Source organism: Pseudophryne corroboree, chromosome 3, assembly GCF_028390025.1.
Source record: "Pseudophryne corroboree isolate aPseCor3 chromosome 3, aPseCor3.hap2, whole genome shotgun sequence".
Lineage (NCBI taxonomy): Eukaryota > Metazoa > Chordata > Amphibia > Anura > Myobatrachidae > Pseudophryne > Pseudophryne corroboree.
Window position 1 is genome coordinate 245,974,755 of NC_086446.1, and position 10,356 is coordinate 245,985,110.

Consider the following 10,356-nt stretch of genomic DNA (forward strand, 5'->3'; position numbering starts at 1 on the left):
GAGTTGAGCAGCTCGGATGATAGTGGAGGGGAGGAGACGTCTTTTCACGGCAGGAAGGTTCTGGAAGTGTCCGGGGCTTGCTCCGCGGAGGCCGAACCAAGTCTCCATCCGGCCCGCGCAGTGTCGGTCCAGGTACTTACCCGAAAAGCAGATGGTTCGATTGCATGTAACAAGAAAAATTTCTGCCTGTGGTGCGAGAGGCCATTCTCAAAAATTGCGAGACATGTTCAAGCTGTCCACCACAATGAGCATGAGGTTGCAAGGGCACTCAGCTTTCCGAAGCGCTCCAGGGAAAGGACAGTGCAGCTAGACCTGATTCGCACCCGGGGAAACTTTGCCCATAATGTCGGGGTTCTCCGTGAGGGCAGCGAAGTCCTCCTACCGTGCAAGCAGCCGAAAGAAGCAACGGCTCCCCAAGATTTCATGCACTGTGTAAAATGTAAAGGGCTATTCTCCAGGAAGCACCTGTGGCGCCATGTGAAGAGGTGCCCGCTCCGCAAAAGTGTCAGCCCCAAACCTGGAAGAACCAGGGTGCAGGGTCTCTTCACTTACGCCACACCGCTCCCGAAAGATGTTGGCACTGGCCTCTGGAAGTTGCTGAGCGGAATGAATTATGATGATGTGGTACCGGTAATCAAAGGGGACCGCTGGATTATGCAGTTCGGTCAGCACCTCTATAACCGTCTGGGGTCTGATGTCAGCAAGCATGATTACATCCGTCAGAAGCTCAGAGAGGTGGGGCGGCTTCTGCTGAAGGCGATGAAGGTCACACCGTTGCGGTGTATGGAAGATTTCATTTGCCCACAGAATTTCCTGCAAGTGGTGCATGCTGTGAGGAGCCTGGCCGGTTACGATGACCGCACCAATACATATAAAATACCCTCGTTGGCTCTGAAGGTGGGACACAGCTTGCAGAAGATTTCAGCTATGGTGGAGTGTCAGGCACTGATGGAGGGCAGTGCCCTGACAGAGGAGCGTGCCTGAAACTTTCGGAAAATTTATGAGGCGAGGTGGAGCGAGCTAATCTCCACTGCTGCCCTGAAGACACTTCGAGAGATAAAATGGAATGCACCGCTGCTTCTGCCCTTCACTGATGATGTTAAGCGCTTGAACCTGTACCTCCTTGACCGTCAGCGAGAGTACATCGATGAGTTGTCCGCCCACCCTTCCAAACAGCAGTGGTCCATGTTGGCCAAAGTTACCCTCACGCAGCTGATTCTCTTCAACCGCAGGAGAGAAGGTGAGGTTTCCAAGATGCTGCTCTCCTCCTTCGATTTACGGCACACAGCCGATTTGCAGGGTGATGTAGCCCAGGCCCTGTCAGAGCTGGAGAAGGCACTCTGTCGTCACTTCTCCCGTATTGAGATTCCTGGGAAAAGAGGCAGGAAAGTCCCTGTCCTGCTATCCCCAAGCATGCAGAAAGCGATGGAGCTCCTCATAGAGAAGCGGACAGAATGTGGTGTGACCCCACACAATATCTACATGTTTGCTAGGCCAACAGCCATGTCCCATTATAGGGGATCCGACTGCATACGTCTCTACGCCCGGGAGTGTGGGGCCAAGCACCCCGAAGCATTATCTTCCACCCGCCTACGGAAGCATGTGGCTACACTTTCCAGAGTCCTCAACCTGAGCGATACAGAGATGGATCAGCTTGCTGATTTCCTTGGACATGATATTCGGGTGCACCGGCATTATTACCGCCTCCCGGAGGGTACCCTTCAACTGGCCAAGTTGAGCAAGCTGTTTCTGCTCTCGAGCAAGGGAGAATGGCTGAATTCCGGGGCCACAATCTGGAAGAGATCTCCATTGATCCAAACGGTAGGTATCACTTGACAGTGTGGCTCCAGGGACTGACTGTCTAAGTGGGCTGGTGTGATCGGTTTCCCTGTCCTTCTCTATCCACAGAGCCGATCCAGGTGGTGAGCGATGACTCTGGGGATGAGCCAGAGAGTCAGGATACTGAGGTTCCCATGGGGCACATGGGAAAAGAAGCTGGCAGCGTGGTGTCGGCGGTGGATGGAGGTGCAGCTAAAGGTGGGTGTGACTGTCCATTCCATTTGAGATGCGTCCATGACTGGTGGTGGCGTTGCGTGGTGACTGACCTTTCTTCTCCCGCACAGGTGACAGAAGGGGTACCAAGCGCAATCCGTGGACCCCAGCAGAAGTGAAAGCTGTTGAACGTCACATGATTCGGTTCATTCGCTCATTCAAGGTGCCGGGCAAGAATGACTGTGATGCGTGCCTAAGGGCAGAACGACAAGCGCTGAAGGCTCGGAACTGGCTCTCGGTTAAGTTTTACATTAAGAACCGAATTACTGCTGAAATGAGAAAGAACCTTTCCTGAATAAAATGTATCTGCTGCTGAATACACGTTTCCTCTATCTCTAATTAAACCCGAAAATAAATCAGTTATGTGGGGTGTCCTCATTAGGCCGGTATTCCTGAATAGGTCCCCATGAGGAAGGTTCCAGACATATGTCCCGATGAGGATAGAAAAACAAGTATGTGTGTGTGTGTGTGTGTGTGTGTGTGTGTGTGTGTGTGTGTATGCTGTGTGGTATGTATGTATGTATGTATGCTGTTTGTGAGTGTTTATGTATGCTATGTGTGTGTTGTGTGAATGTATGCTAATTTTCTATTTAATAAAATGCGCTATCCTTTGTTTCTGCCTCCAACAGCTTTCTGCTCACACTTTTATCAATCTTAGATAGATATATATATATATATATATATATATATATATATTTGTAAGGAACCTCCCCTTCCTACAGTGTATACACTATATTTAGCCCTCAGGGGCCCCCCTTGTCTAAAGTACCCCGGGCCTCCTGGAGCCTTGATCCGGCCCTGGCTGTATGTAGTGTGTGCTCCCTCCCTGTACTGTGCTGTATGTAGTGTGTGCTCCTCCTCCCTTTACTGTGCTGTATGTAGTGTGAGTGCTCCCTTCCTGTGTGTGCTCCTCCTCCCTGTACTGTGCTGTATGTAGTGTATGCTCCTCCTCCCTGTACTGTGCTGTACATAATGTGTGCTCCCTCCCTGTACTGTGCTGTATGTAGTGTGTGCTCCTCCTCCCTGTACTGTGCTGTATGTAGTGTGTGCTCCTCCTCCCTGTACTTTGAAACATATAAGGTTAAAAAAAGGAGTTTGTAAAATGAAAAATCAATAAAATCAGAAGTAGATTAAAGGCATGACTGCAGTGTCAGTAGACACTGAAAGTGGACATATCAGTCCTTGTATATTCAGACGTACAGATGTGTATTAGGGAAGGGCATTGTAGCAGCATATGCATAAAGTTGCACGTAAACATTAGCATAGCGTAAAGCAAAGGAGGCCCCAACTGTGTTTGTCTCAGAATCAGGACCTCGCCCTCTTGGCAAGCAACCCCCCCCTCAACAGACTCCACCCCTATTAGGGCTGCTTCCATAAATTTCCCGGGCTGGTTTTCGATCCCAATCCGCCCCTGGGTGTTAACTAGAGATTAGCGGGTTCGGTTAGTTGAGATCCGAACCCCCCCGAACTTCACCTATTTTACACAGGTCCGAGGCAGCCTCAGATCTTCTCGCCCTGCTCGGTTAACACGAACGCGGCCGAACGTCATCATCCCGCTGTCGTATTCTCGTGAGATTCGTATTCTATATAAAGAGCCGTGCGTCGCCGCCATTTTCACACGTGCATTGGAGATTGAACGGAGAGGACGTGGCTACGTTCTCTCCCTGAAAAGCTCCGTATCTGTGCTCAGTGTGCTACAAATATCTGTGCTCAGTGTGCTGCATTGTGGGGACCACCAGTATATAATTATAGTAGTAGTACAGTACAGTAGGCCATTACTGTATCTTGCAGCTCCGTGTCAGACTCATTTCTAGACAGTGTCCTGATCATCAGTGCTCAATATCTGCTGCATTGTTGTGTGACCAGTATATATATATAGTACAGTGCAGCATTTTGGTGACCACCAGTATAGTAGCTCTGTGTCACTTCAAGTATCCATATCTGTGCTGCATTGTTGTGAGCAGTATATATATATAATAGGACAGTGCAGCATTTTGGTGACCAACAGTATATAGTTGTACAGTACAGTAGTCCATTGCTGTATCTTGCAGCTCTGTGTCAAATATACTCTCCATATCTGTGCTGCATTGTTGTTGTGAGCAGTATATAGCAAGACAGTGCAGCATTGTGGTGACCACCAGTATACATATACAGTAGTACAGCACAGTAGGCCATTGCTGTATCTTGCAGCTCTGTGTCAAGTATACTATCCATAGCTGTGCTGCATTGTTGTTGTGAGCAGTATATAGTAAGACAGTGCAGCATTGTGGTGGCCACCAGTATACATATACAGTAGTACAGTACAGTAGGCCATTGCTGTATCTTGCAGCTCTGTCAAGTATACTATCCATATCTGTGCTGCATTATTGTTGTGAGAAGTATATAGTAAGACAGTGCAGCATTGTGGTGACCACCGGTATACATATACAGTAGTACAGTACAGTAGGCCATTGCTGTATCTTGCAGCTCTGTGTCAAATATGCTATCCATATCTGTGCTGCATTGTTGTTGTGAGCAGTATATAGTAAGACAGTGCAGCATTGTGGTGAACACCAGTATACATATACAGTAGTACAGTACAGTAGGCCATTGCTGTATCTTGCAGCTCTGTGTCAAGTATACTATCCATATCTGTGCTGCATTGTTGTGAGCAGTATATAGTAGGACAGTGCAGCATTTTGGTGACCAGCAGTAGTAGTACAGACAGTACAGTAGGATATTGCTATTGATATATTACTGGCATATAATTCCACACATTAAAAAATGGAGAACAAAAATGCGGAGGTAAAATAGGGAAAGATCAAGATCCACTTCCACCTCGTGCTGAAGCTGCTGCCTCTAGTCATGGCCGAAGCAATGAAATGCCATCAACGTCGTCTGCCAAGGCCGATGCCCAATGTCATAGTAGAAAGCATGTAAAATCCAAAAAACTAAAGTTCAGTAAAATGACCCAAAAATCTAAATTAAAAGCGTCTGAGGAGAGGCGTAAACTTGCCAATATGCCATTTACGACACGGAGTTGCAAGGAACGGCTGAGGCCCTGGCCTATGTTCATGGCTAGTGGTTCAGCTTCACATGAGGATGGAAGCACTCATCCTCCCACTAGAAAAATGAAAAGACTTAAGCTGGCAAAAGCACAGCAAAGAACTGTGCATTCTTCTAAATCACAAATCCCCAAGGAGAGTCCAATTGTGTCGGTTGCGATGCCTGACCTTCCCAACACTGGACGGGAAGAGGTGGTGCCTTCCACCATTTGCACACCCCCTGCAAGTGCTGGAAGGAGCACCCACAGTCCAGTTCCTGATAGTCAAATTGAAGATGTCACTGTTGAAGTACACCAGGATGAGGATATGGGTATTGCTGGCGCTGAGGAGGAAATTGACAAGGAGGATTCTGATGGTGAGGTGGTCTGTTTAAGTCAGGCACCCGGGGAGACACCTGTTGTCCATGGGATGAATATGGCCATTGACATGTCTGGTCAAATTACAAAAAAAATCACCTCTTCGGTGTGGAATTATTTTAATAGAAATGCGGACAACAGGTGTCAAGCCGTGTGTTGCCTTTGTCAAGCTGTAATAAGTAAGGGTAAGGATGTTAACCACCTAGGAATATCCTCCCTTATATGTCACCTGGAGCGCGTTCATCAGAAGTCAAGTTCAAAAACTTTCGGTGACAGCAGAAGCAGTCCACTGACAACTAAATCCCTTCCTCTTGTACCCAATCTCCTGCAAACCCCACCACCAACTCCCTCAGTATCAATTTCCTCCTTAGACAAGAACGCCAATAGTCCTGCAGGCCATGTCACTGGCAAGTCTGACGAGTCCTCTCCTAACTGGGATTCCTCCGATGGATCCTTGAGTGTAATGCCTACTGCTGCTGGCGCTGCTGTTGTTGCTGCTGGGAGTCAATCGTCATCCCAGAGGGGAAGTCGGAAGACCACTTGTACTACTTCCAGTAAGCAATTAACTGTCCAACAGTCCTTTGCGAGGAAGATGAAATATCACAGCAGTCATCCTGCTGCAAAGCAGATAACTCAGGCCTTGGCAGCTGTGTTGGTGATAAACGTGTGTCCGGTATCCACCGTTAATTCACAGGGAATTAGAGAATTGCTTGAGGTACTGTGTCCCCGGTACCGAATACCATCTTGGTTCCACTTCTCTAGTCAGGCGATACCGAGAATATACACAGACGTCCAAAAAAGACTCACCAGTGTCCTAAAAAATGCAGTTGTACCCAATTTCCACTTAACCACGGACATGTGGACAAGTGGAGCAGGGCAGAGTCAGGACTATATGACTGTGACAGCCAACTGGGTAGATTTATTGCCTCCCGCAGCAAGAACAGCAGCGGCGGCACCAGTAGCAGCATCTCGCAAACGCCAACTCGTTCCTAGGCAGGCTACGCTTTGTATCACCGCTTTCCATAAGAGGCACACAGCTGACAACCTCTTACGGAAACTGAGGATCATCATCGCAGAATGGCTTACCCCAATTGGACTCTCCTGGGGATTTGTGACATCGGACAACGCCACCAATATTGTGCGTGCATTACATGTGGACAAATTCCAGCACGTCCCATGTTTTGCACATACATTGAATTTGGTGGTGCAGAATTTTTTAAAAAATGACAGGGGCGTGCAAGAGATGCTGTCGGTGGCCCGAAGAATTGCAGGCCACTTTCGGCATTCAGCCACTGCGTGCCGAAGACTGGAGCACCAACAAAGACTCCTGAACCTGCCCCTCCATCAGCTGAAGCAAGAGGTGGTAACGAGGTGGAATTCAACACTCTATATGCTTCAGAGGATGGAGGAGCAGCAAAAGGCCATTCAAGCCTATACATCTGCCTACGATATAGGCAAAGGAGGGGGAATGCACCTGACTCAAGCGCAGTGGAGAATGATTTCAACGTTGTGCAAGGTTCTGCAACCCTTTGAACTTGCCACACGTGAAGTCTGTTCAGACACTGCCAGCCTGAGTCAGGTCATTCCCCTCATCAGGCTTTTGCAGAATCAGCTGGAGAGATTGAAGGAGGAGCTAAAACGGAGCGATTCCGCTAGGCATGTGGGACTTGTGGATGGAGCCCTTCATTCGCTTAACCAGGATTCACGGGTGGTCAATCTGTTAAAATCAGAGCACTACATTTAGGCCACCGTGCTCGGTCCTAGATTTAAAGCCTACGTTGTATCTCTCTTTCCAGCAGACACAAGTCTGCAGAGGTTCAAAGACCTGCTGGTGAGACACTTGTCATCTCAAACAGAACGTGACCCGTCAACAGCTCCTCCTTCACATTCTCCTGCAACTCGGGCTGTGTGGAAAAGGCTAAGAATTCCGAGCCCACCCGCTGGCAGTGATGCAGGGCAGTCAGGAGCGAATGCTGACATCTGGTCTGGCCTGAAGGACCTGCCAACGATTACTGACATGTCGTCTACTGTCACTGCATATGATTCTGTCACCATTGAAAGAATGGTGGAGGATTAAATGAGTGACCGCATCCAAGTAGGCACGTCAGACAGTCTGTACGTATACTGGCAGGAAAAAGAGGCAATTTGGAGGCCCTTGCACAAACTGGCTTTATTTTACCTAAGTTGCCCCCCTTCCAGTGTGTACTCCGAAAGAGTGTTTAGTGCAGCCGGTCACCTTGTCAGCGATCGGCGGACGAGGTTACTTCCACAAAATGTGGAGAAGATGATGTTCATCAAAATGAATTATAATCAATTCCTCCGTGGAGACATTCACCAGCAATTGCCTCCAGAAAGTACACAGGGACCTGAGATGGTGGATTCCAGTGGGGACGAATTAATACTCTGTGAGCTGATGTGACGCCCGAAGCATCATTTTGATGCTCCTGGTGGATTGCACCCTGCTGTCTATACAGCCTCATTAGCCTCTGGGCACTGCTGCCCCTGTGCTGGCAGCCAGGGTGCACTGCTGCTCTCTTATGGCACTGACCCTGCATATTCTTGCCCATAAAAAGACCAGATCTGCAGGACAGAAGAGAGTCTCACCTCACTACTCCTAATAGGCAACATGTTTTCTACTACACATCAAGGAACACAGGACAATAAAGTGTTTGGGTATAACTTCTGATATCATTTATTCAGCGTAACCTATCACAAGGCCAAACAAAGAGGATGAGGTATACTGCTCATGGTCATAAACGCAAGCCATACACTTCCAGGAGACTTTTAGCTTTCCCCCTTCGAGTCCCAGAAGGGGCATTCACCTGTCCCATGTGCTGGAGGTGTAGCACCAAGATCTCACCATTTTGTATATCGCCCCCTCTTACTTCCTGTTCAAAACTGCATTCTGTAGCATTGTACAGTAGGCGGCAGGGATGCTAAGCTGCAATTCAAAGCGAATTGCATCATCCAATCTCAGGGACACCACTGCACTGGAAAGTGGGCTGCATGCAGGAAATGGGCCAACTTTGTTGGGAGTCCAGTAGAGCTCCCCGGAAATTTGTGATTCTCCCAGATATTCTGTGAAACTTAGTAAGTAGTAGGTCTTAGAGAGTCAGAATTGGGGGACATGCAAATGTAGTCCGAGTACATTAAGGGTGTATTCATGCAAATGTAGCTCATGCAGATAACAGCAAAGATTCACATGTACATGTCAGTAGGCATAAAGCTTGTGGGCACATAACGCATGGTGCAAAATACACATGATAATGATGATGATGAGCAGTCACTTGGACTGGCGGTGTGCAGTCGGATCCCTCCCACTGACACTATTAATGTTATTAGTGTGGGGGTTGCTCTCTATTTTCATTATTTATTTGATTTTTGCATTGAACAAGACAAGAAAAAAATGCATTTTAAATGGAAAGAAACTGGATGTTTGTATTTAATTGAACCTAGGGCCTAATTCAGTAAGATAGTAAAAGCAATCCTTACTGCATTTTTCCAAGGAGACTAATTCAGACCTGCAAATAGCAAAACTGTAGCAGGGCATGCTGGGATGTGTAGTTGAACAACATCTGAAGTGGCAAAGGTTCCCCATCACTGGCCTAGGTTCATGTGCATCCCCCCCCCCTGCACCCCTAGCACCTACACCCTGATTTTGAGTGGGCCACTGTGAAAAATATGGGAGATATAGGGGGCCGAACATTTGAGTTTTAATAAAACACATGTAAAGTTTAAAATGTACACATGTTCCATCAGAGCCATAGCTGCCTCTTTCTATTCCATCAAACCCCTCCTCCGCAGGACACCAGTATTTGTCACACAGTTGCCCACGCTCACCAGTAGTGCCACTTATTCACATTACGCCATACAGTATGAGCCAAAATTCACATTACACCAAACAGTATGAGCTGAAAATCACATTACTCCACACAGTATGAGCTGAAATTCACATTACTCCACACAGTATGAGCTAAAATTCACATTACTCCACACAGTATGAGCTTAAATTCACATTAGTCCACACAGTATGAGCTGAAATTCACATTACTCCACACAGTATGAGCTTAAATTCACATTACTCCACACAGTATGAGCTTAAATTCACATTACTTCACACAGTATGAGCTGAAATTCACATTACTTCACACAGTATGAGCTTAAATTCACATTATACCCCACACAGTATGAGCTTAAATTCACATTACTCCACACAGTATGAGCTTAAATTCACATTACTTCACACAGTATGAGCTTAAATTCACATTACCCCACACAGTATGAACCAAAATTCACATTATAGCACAGTATGAGCTGAAATTCACATTATAGCATACAGCATGAGATATGAGACAACTATCACATTACGCCACACAGTATGATCCGAAATTCACATTATTCAACACAGTCTGAGCGAAAATTCACATTAGTCCACATAGTATGAGCTGAAATTCACATTATAGCACACAGTATGAGCTGAAAATCACATTTTGCCACACGGTATGAGCTGAAATGCACATTACACCTCACAGTATGAGCCACCTTTCACATTACGCCATACAATATGAGCCGAAAATGACATTATGCCACACAGTATGAGCCACATTCACATTACGCCACACAGTATGAGGCAAAAATCACATTACGTCACATGGTATGAGACAAAATTCACATTATTGCACACTGTATGCGGGGCCCTGATGGTCTGCGACTGACACAATAGGCAGCCTTCCACCCCTGGCCGCCACTGTCCGGCCTCAGTCCCCAGGACAAACGCAGGATTTTTACGAAGAGGATTCCAGATGTGAGATATAGAGATATAGGAGATAGAGGTATGAACAGCGAGAGGGGCATTAGGACAGAGGGGGCATGGGGAGAGAGAGGGGCATGGACAGAGTGAGAGG

The 10,356-nt window shown here is 47.3% G+C and overlaps 1 long non-coding RNA gene across 1 annotated transcript; it reads left to right on the top strand.

Annotated features, from left to right (window-relative positions):
• Positions 1-1,909: 1,909 nt before the first annotated feature.
• On the top strand, positions 1,910-2,369 carry LOC135057659 (uncharacterized). The gene is made up of 2 exons (XR_010244274.1): positions 1,910-2,037; positions 2,124-2,369. It is a non-coding gene; the product is annotated as an uncharacterized LOC135057659 (long non-coding RNA).
• The last annotated feature ends 7,987 nt before the right edge of the window (positions 2,370-10,356 follow it).